This window comes from Arachis ipaensis, chromosome B5 (assembly GCF_059453495.1).
Source record: "Arachis ipaensis isolate K30076 ecotype BB chromosome B5, ASM5945349v1, whole genome shotgun sequence".
Lineage (NCBI taxonomy): Eukaryota > Viridiplantae > Streptophyta > Magnoliopsida > Fabales > Fabaceae > Arachis > Arachis ipaensis.
In genome coordinates this window covers 76,200,194-76,208,852 of record NC_142440.1, presented here as the reverse complement: position 1 = coordinate 76,208,852, position 8,659 = coordinate 76,200,194, and positions in this window count along the sequence as shown.

Genomic DNA, 8,659 nt, shown 5'->3' with positions numbered 1-8,659 from the left:
TCATGAGATTATACCTCAAGAACTCTACAAGGTGGCTGACAAATCCTCCACTTTGGCAAGGTTAGTCTTTCCTCACCTCATTTGTCACCTCTGTAATTCAGCTGGAATTGACATATAGGAAGACATCTTCATTGTTGAGGATAAGCCCATCACTAAGAAAAGGATGGAGCAAACAAGAGAGCCCACTCATGGACCTCAACAAGAGCATGAGGAAATTCCCCATCATGAAATCCCTGAGATGCCTCAAGGATGCACTTTCCTCCATAAAACTATTGGGAGCAAATCAACACCTCCTTAGGAGAATTAAGTTCTAACATGGGACAACTAAGGATGGAGCATCAAGAGCACTCCATCATTCTCCATGAAATTAGAGAAGATCAAAGAGCTATGAGGGAGGAGCAACAAAGGCAAGGAAGAGACATAGAGGAGCTCAAGAGCACCATTGATTCTTCAAGAGGAAGAAGACGCCACCCTCACCAAGGTGGACCCATTCCTTAATCTCCTTGTCTATTTATTTTTTTTATGTTTCATTCTTTAAGCTTTATGTTTATTTATGTTTGTGTCTTTATTACATGATCATTAGTGTCTAGTGTCTATGTCTTAAAGCTATGAATGTCCTATGAATCCATCACCTTTCTTAAATGAAAAATGTTCTAAAAGAAAAAGAACAAGAAGTGCATGAATTTCGAATTCATCCTTGAGATTAGTCTAATTATTTTGATGTGGTGGCAATACTTTTTGTTTTTGGAATGAATGCTTGAACAGTGCATATTTTTGATATTGTTGTTCATGAATGTTAAAATTGTTGGCTCTTGAAAGAATAATGAAAAAAGAGAAATGTTATTAATAATCTGAAAAATCATAAAATTGATTCTTGAAGCAAGAAAAAGCAGTGAAGAACAAGGCTTGCGAAAAAAAAAGAGAAAATGGCAAAAATAAAAAAAAGAAAGAAAAAGAAAAAGCAAGCAGAAAAAGCCAAGAGCTCTTTAAACCAAAAGGCAAGAGCAGAAAGCCAGTAACCCTTTAAACCAAAAGGCAAGGGTAAAAAAAAAAGGGATCCAAGTTTTTGAGCATCAGTGGATAGGAGGGCCCAAAGGAATAAAATCCTGGCCTAAGCGGCTAAACCAAGCTGTCCCTAACCATGTGCTTGTGGCGTGAAGGTGTCAAGTGAAAAGCTTGAGATTGAGCGGTTAAAGTCGTGATCCAAAGCAAAAAGAGTGTGCTTAAGAACCCTGGACACCTCTAATTGGGGACTCTAGCAAAGCTGAGTCACAATTTGAAAAGGTTCACCCAATTATGTGTCTGTGGCATTTATGTATCCGGTGGTAATACTGGAAAACAAAGTGCTTAGGGCCACGGCCAAGACTCATAAAGTAGCTGTGTTCAAGAATCAACATACTGAACTAGGAGAATCAATAACACTATCTAAATTCTGAGTTCTTATAGATGCCAATCATTCTGAACTTCAAAGGATAAAGTGAGATGCCAAAACTGTTCAGAGGCAAAAAGCTACTAGTCCCGCTCATCTAATTGGAGGTAAGTTTCATTGATATTTTGGAATTTATAGTATATTCTCTTATTTTTATCCTATTTGATTTTTAGTTGCTTGGGGACAAGCAACAATTTAAGTTTGGTGTTGGGATGAGCGGATAATTTATACGCTTTTTGGCATTATTTTTTAGTAGTTTTTAGTATGATTTAGTTAGTTTATAGTATATTTTTATTAGTTTTTAAATAAAAATCACATTTCAGGACTTTACTATGAGTTTGTGTGTTTTTCTGTGATTTCAGGTATTTTCCGGCTGAAATTGAGGGACTTGAGCAAAAACCTGATTCAGAGGCTGAAGAAGGACTGCAGATGCTGTTGGATTCTGACCTCCCTGCACTCAAAGTAGATTTTCTGGAGCTACAGAAACCTAATTGGTGCGCTCTCAATTGCGTTGGAAAGTAGATATCCAGGGCTTTCCAGAAATATATAATAGTCCATACTTTGCTTGAGTTTTGACGATCCAAACTGGCATTCAAACGCCAACTTCCTGCCCTATTCTGAAGTTAAACGCCAAAAACAGGTTGCAAATCAGAGTTAAACGCCAGAAATAGGCTACAACCTGGAGTTTAACTCCAAGAAGAGTCTCTACACATAAAAGCTCAATGCTCAGCCCAAGCACACACCAAGTGGGCCCGGAAGTGGATTTCTGCATCATTTACTTATCTTATGTGACCCTAGCTACTAGTTTAGTATAAAAACTACTTTTAGTGATTTATTTCACATCTTTTGGATAATTTTATGTTCAGAGATCACATTTAGGGGGCCCATTCGGCCATGCCTTGACCACTTTCACTTATGTATTTTTCAACGGTAGAGTTTCTACACCCCATAGATTAAGGTGTGGAGCTCTGCTGTTCCTCATGAATTAATGCAAAGTACTATTATTTTTCTATTCAATTCAAGCTTATTCTTATTCCAAGATATTCACTCGTACTTCAACCTGATGAATGTGATGATCCGTGACACTCATCATCATTCTCGCATATGAACGCGTGCCTGACAACCACTTCCGTTCTATCCGCAATAGCTTGAGTGTTTATCTCTTGGGCTTTTAGTTCAGATCAGAGTCTTCGTGGTATAAGCTAGAATCAATTGGCAGTATTCTTGAGATTCGAAACGTCTAAACCTTGTCTGTGGTATTCTGAGTAGGATTTGGGATGGGATGACTGTGACGAGCTTCAAACTCACGAGTGCTGGGCGTAGTGACAGACACAAAAGGATCAACGGATCCTATTCCAGCATGAGTGAGAACCGACAGGTGATTAGCCGTGAGGTGACAGCATATTTGGACCATTTTCACTGAGAGGACAGATGGTAGCCATTGACAACGGTGATCCCCCAACATACAGCTTGCCATGGAAAGGAGTATGAAGGATTGAATGGAGGCAGTGGGAAAGCAGAGATTCAAAGGGAACAAAGCATCTCCATACGCTTATCTAAAATTCTTACCAATGAATTACATAAGTATCTCTATCTTATTTTAATTTTATTTATATTTTAATTATCAAAATCCCATAACCATTTGAATCTGTCTGACTGAGATTTACAAGATGACCATAGCTTGCTTTAAGCCGACAATCTCCGTGGGATCGACCCTTACTCACGTAAGGTTTATTACTTGGACGACCCAATGCACTTGCTGGTTAGTTGTGCGGAGTTGTGAAAAGGAGTTGAGATTATAATCGTGCGCACCAAGTTTTTGGCGCCGTTGAGATCACATCGTGCACCACCAACCCTAAGTTGGATCAAGTCCTAGAGGACATCTGCCTGCCTAGAACTCAATGGATTGAGGATGCAAAAGGCAAACCAAACCAGCTGAAAAGAATGAACCTCAAGCCAATTGCTAGAGCATGGCTAGACTTCATTGGGCGTTCTATACTCCCTACTAGTAACCGCGCTGAAGTCACCATTCAGAGAGCTGTGATGATTCCCTGCATCATGATGGGGAATGAGGTAGAAGTTCACCAAATAATCCCCATGAGATGTACAAGTTGGCAAACAGGATGTCTACTCATGCCACGCTGGCCTATCCAAACCTTATCTTTCACCAAGGCCAAGAGGCTAAGGTCTTGATCCACGTGAATACATTTATTCCAGTAGAAAGCCCAATCACCAAGCAAGTGATGGAAAGCTCCAAAGGACCAGATCATCATCCAAAAAGAAAGGCACTTGAGCCTCCCCAAGAGATCCCTCCAATTGAATATTGGGATCAATTGAAAGCATCTGTGATGTAGGATCAACTAAGAGAGGAGCAGAAAGATCAAACTAGCATGATTTGCAAAACTGGTCAAAGAGCAAGAGGAGCAGGGGTGTGAGATAGAGGAGTTGAAGCGCCAGAAGCTCTCCCCTGAAGAGCCCAGCGCCCCTCAAGCTTGAGGTTGTTGAGTTTCAGCCCTATGACCATTCCAATTCCTGTTTTTTTCATATTTCTGTTATTCTAATTCCTATGTCTCATATTTAGGTTTACATGATCACTAGTAGTATTTAAGTCTATATTTTATTTTTCTGTCTTTTAATTTAAGAACTGCATAAGAATTAGAAATTAAGTTTTATTTTCCAATTAGCTATAAAATATTCCTCTTATCATCATTAAACATGAATAAAATAGTGATTTTTTTAGAAGAATTAGAGATACATAAATTTTCGAGTTCTATAATAAGAATAATCAATTATTTTGATGTGGTGGCATTACTTTTGTTTTTCCAAATGTATGAATGAACAGTGCATATTTGAAATTGGAATTAAGAATGCTGGCTTTTGAAAGAATGAGGATGAAAGTGAAATATTATTGGTAATCTGAAAAATCCAAAAATTGATTCTTGAAGCAAGAAAAAGCAGCAAAAAAAACAGCAAAGCAAAAAAAGCCAATAACCCTTTAAACCAAAAGGCAAGGGTAAAAGGATCCAAGGATTTGAGCATCAATGGTTAGGAGGGCCTAAAAAAAACAAAATGTTCTTGGCCTAAGTGGCTCAACCAAGTTGTCCCTAACTATATGCTTGTGGTGTGAAGGTGTCAAGTGAAAAGCTTGAGACTGAGCAGTTAAAGTCGTGATCCAAAGCAAGAAGAGTGTGCTTAAGAACTCTAGACACCTCTATCTGGGGACTCTAGCAAAGTTGAATCACAATCCGAAAGGGTTCACCTAGTTAAATGTCTATGGCATTTATGTATCCGGTGGTAATACTGGAAAACAAAGTGCTTAGGGCCACGACCAAGACTCTAAAAGCTGTGTTCAAGAATCAAAAAGAACTAAACTAGGAGAGTCAATAATATCATTTGGATTCTAAGTTTCTAAAGAGACCAACATTTCTGAATTTCAATGGATAGTGAGATGCCAAAACTATTCAGAAGTAAAAAAGCTACTAAGTCCCGCTCATCTAATTGAAACTGAGCTTCATTGGAGACTCTAAGATTTATTGTATCTTACTCTTCTTTTTATCCCACTTTGTTTTTAGTTGCTCGAGGACAAGCAACAGTTTAAGTTTGGTGTTGTGATGAGCGGATATTTTATACACTTTTTGGCATCATTTTCATATAGTTTTTAGTATGTTTTATTTAAATTTTACTAAGTTTTCATAGGTTTTAGTACAAAATTCACATTTTTAGATTCTACTTTGAGTTTTTGTGTTTTTATGCAATCTCAAATATTTTCTGACTGAAATTGAGGAGCTGGAGCAAAAGTCTGATTCAGAGGCAGAGAAAGCACTGCAGATGCTGTCCATATCTGACCTCCTTGCACTCGAAAGAGCTTTTCTGGAGCTACAGACATCCAAATGGAGCGTTCGTAATGGCTATGGAAAGCTAAAATCCAGGACTTTCCAGAAATATATAATAGTCTAAGCTTTGCTTCAGCATTGAAGGCCCAAAACGGGCATTCAACACCAGCCATCTACCCCAGTCTAGGCATCCAACGCCCAAAGGAGAAGAGACCAGCATCCAACGCCCAAGAAGGACCCCCTAGCCAGTGTTCAACACTCTAGAGGCCTCCTAGCATGTGGATCTTAATCAAGCTTATCTGAAACACTCATCAAGTGGGCCCCAGAAGTAGATTTTAGCACTAAAAGACTGTTTTACCCTTTTTATGTAATCCTTAGTCATTAGTTTAGTATTTAAAGTAGAAGATCACTCTTTGTTAAGGATCTTCCACCACTTTACACATTTATCATTGTATTTTCTGTCAGTATGGGTTTCTAAACCTCCTAGGTTGAGGGGAGGAGCTCTGCTGAGTTTTATGGATTTATAAAGTACTACTGTTCTTTCTCAATACGTGTTTGATTCTCTATTCTAAGATGTATCTTCATTCTTCATCGTTATGAATGCGTTGAACCGGCACAAGGTTATCTTATTCTACATAGGTTCGGAGTGAGTCTTTCATCGGACAACAATGAACCACTAGCTTGATTATAGATCTCTTAGACAGCTAATCCACAACTTCGTTGGGGACTTCTCGATACACCAGTTCAGCCGAGGTATGAGGATATTAGAGTCTTTGTGGTAGAGGCTAGAACCAAAGGCACAGCATTCTCTGATCCGAAAGATTTGACCTTGTCTTTGGCGTTTTGAGTAGGATCACTAAGGAGAATGAATTGCAGGAGCTTCATCCTCAATTAGACTGGATCCACACTAACCCTGGGGTTCAGATCTGGAGGAGCATTGGCGACCTTTCAACCAGCGTTGATCACATACAGCCTGCCATAGAATAAATCACTCACAGTTGAAGAAGATAGTAAGACCGAAATTAATCCAGAAGAATAAAGCATTTCCAAGCCTTAACCATCTTCTTATCACTGGTTATAATCAAACATAGTAATTTCGTCTTATTTTCTTTTTATGCATTTAAACAAATCCAACAACTTTTCTATCCACCTGACTAAGATGTACAAGATAACCATAACTTGCTTCAAACCACAATCCTCGTGGGATCGACCCTGACTCACCTCAGGTATTACTTGGATGATCCAGTGCAGTTGCTGGTTCAGTTGTACGAAGTGTGGGAATTCGTGCACCAGACTCCTCCTGAGATTATTGAGATTTCTAATAATGAGAACGAGGATCCTGAGGAGTGTTCGGATGTGATTGAGATTTTCTCTAACGACGACAGTTGATGCTTGGGAGTTGAGGATGTGACTTTTAGGAGTTTTTTTCTGTTAGCCTAGCTTTTGTGTTTAGTCTCTCTCTTTTGATTAGACTCACTAAGAGAGTAGGATGTATAGAGTTGACTAGGTTAGTTTTGGGTGCCAGCTTAGGGGCTTCCTATAAAGACCAGGGCTCGGAGTGTTGATTATGTATATAGTAACAAGATGTGAAGGGTTGTATGCTAACTTGTGACCTGTATGATATATATTTCTGTCTTTGATGTTTGTGTTATTTTGTCGTACTCATTTAATTATTTCTTTAAAAAAAAGAAAAAGTTTTTTTTTCGAAAATTCAATCGTGTAGTAATACGATTACAGGCTTAGTAATAAATATTTAGTTAATTTTTAGGAAAGCAAGTTAGTGATACTTGATTTTCAGTATGATCATGACATACTGAAAATTGGATCATTACATTATGAAGGTTTTGGTAGAATGTTTGTGTTTTGTTGTGATTGTTTGACAATTGATACTTATGCAAATTTAATGAATTTGTTCACTAAGTTATGATTGAATTGTGATTAATTAGTTTGAGTTTATATATTCAATTGTCAATTCTTAATAATTTGCATTCTTGGTTGGCTGGTTCTGAATTTTGAGAATAGATTCTCGAAGAATTAGTTAATTTTAACTTGTAGGGTTGTAAGTTAATTTTTACTTTGATGAAGATAGTATTATGTGTTATTTTTTATTGTGCCTTTTATTGTCATATTTTCAGGAGTACAAAATTAATGGCAACATCCTAGACTTTATATTGACTAAAATATACTAGAAGAGTCAAATATTACAAATCCTACATGATACAAATTTTATGTTAGAAAAAGTTGTATTTAGCTGAATGTGTAGAACTTATTTTATTGTAAAATGAATCTTAGTTATATGTAAGATATTTTAATTATCTATAAGATTATATATTATATAAATATTGAGTTAGTGTGTTTATAAAATTAATTGATATATCAATTATTTAAATAAATGTCACAAAATGAACCTTCTATTTTGTAACTAAGAATAAGAAATGTTACAAAAGCAAGTAGTAATTTATAACAAACTATTATGACACAAGAATCTAAATTGTTACAAAAAAGAGTTTATTTATTAAATTTGTTACTGATTTTGTAACAAATTATATTTTTTTATTAAAAAAATTTATTATAAAACATTACTTTGTATTGTAACAGTTTCATTTTTTGTTAGAAAAACTTTTTGTAATGGGACATATTACTTTGACCTTGTAACAATTTTTTTGTTACAAATTTCTTTCATTTTCAGATTTTCTGTAACAACTTTTTTTTGTTACAAATACTGCTTTTTTTTTTAAAGTGTACTAATACTGTCAAACAAAGCAAAACATAACCCTAATCACTGTGGATCCTAATAGTCATCGTGATCGTCATCCCGCTGGTCCTGCTGAGGCGACGGTCTAGGTAGTGGTGTTGATGCCTGTCTTGGCTCCTGTGCAGAGGACGAGGAGCCCCCTCCAATAGCACCCTGCCACTAGTGCGCATATGCCCATAGTACACCACTACTTTGGTAATGCAACAGGATGACTTCCTAGAGGCAGGGGTAGTGCAACAGGACCCACGTAATTGGGGTTAGAGACCATGATGAAGGGTTGATACTCTACACCCAGTGCATTTGGCACTCTAGGAGTCGACGAGGTAGAGAGCGATGATTGAGAAGTTTGAAGGGTGCCAATAGTCACCCTCGTCTACCTTGACCATGAAGCCGGCTTGCAACACTTTTGTCTATCGCCACATTTGCAAAGAGAGAGAGAGAGAGAGAGAGAGAGAGAGAGAGAGAGAGAGATTTTAGGTAATTAATAAAATATGATTTTAGAGATTTTAAGAATTTATAAATAAAACACATTAGAAATTAATTTTTTTAGATATATTATTTATTTCATGATTATTATTTATTCAATGTACTAAATCTTGTTATTTTTAATTTCATCTTTCAATTATATTTAGAGTTGTGTTT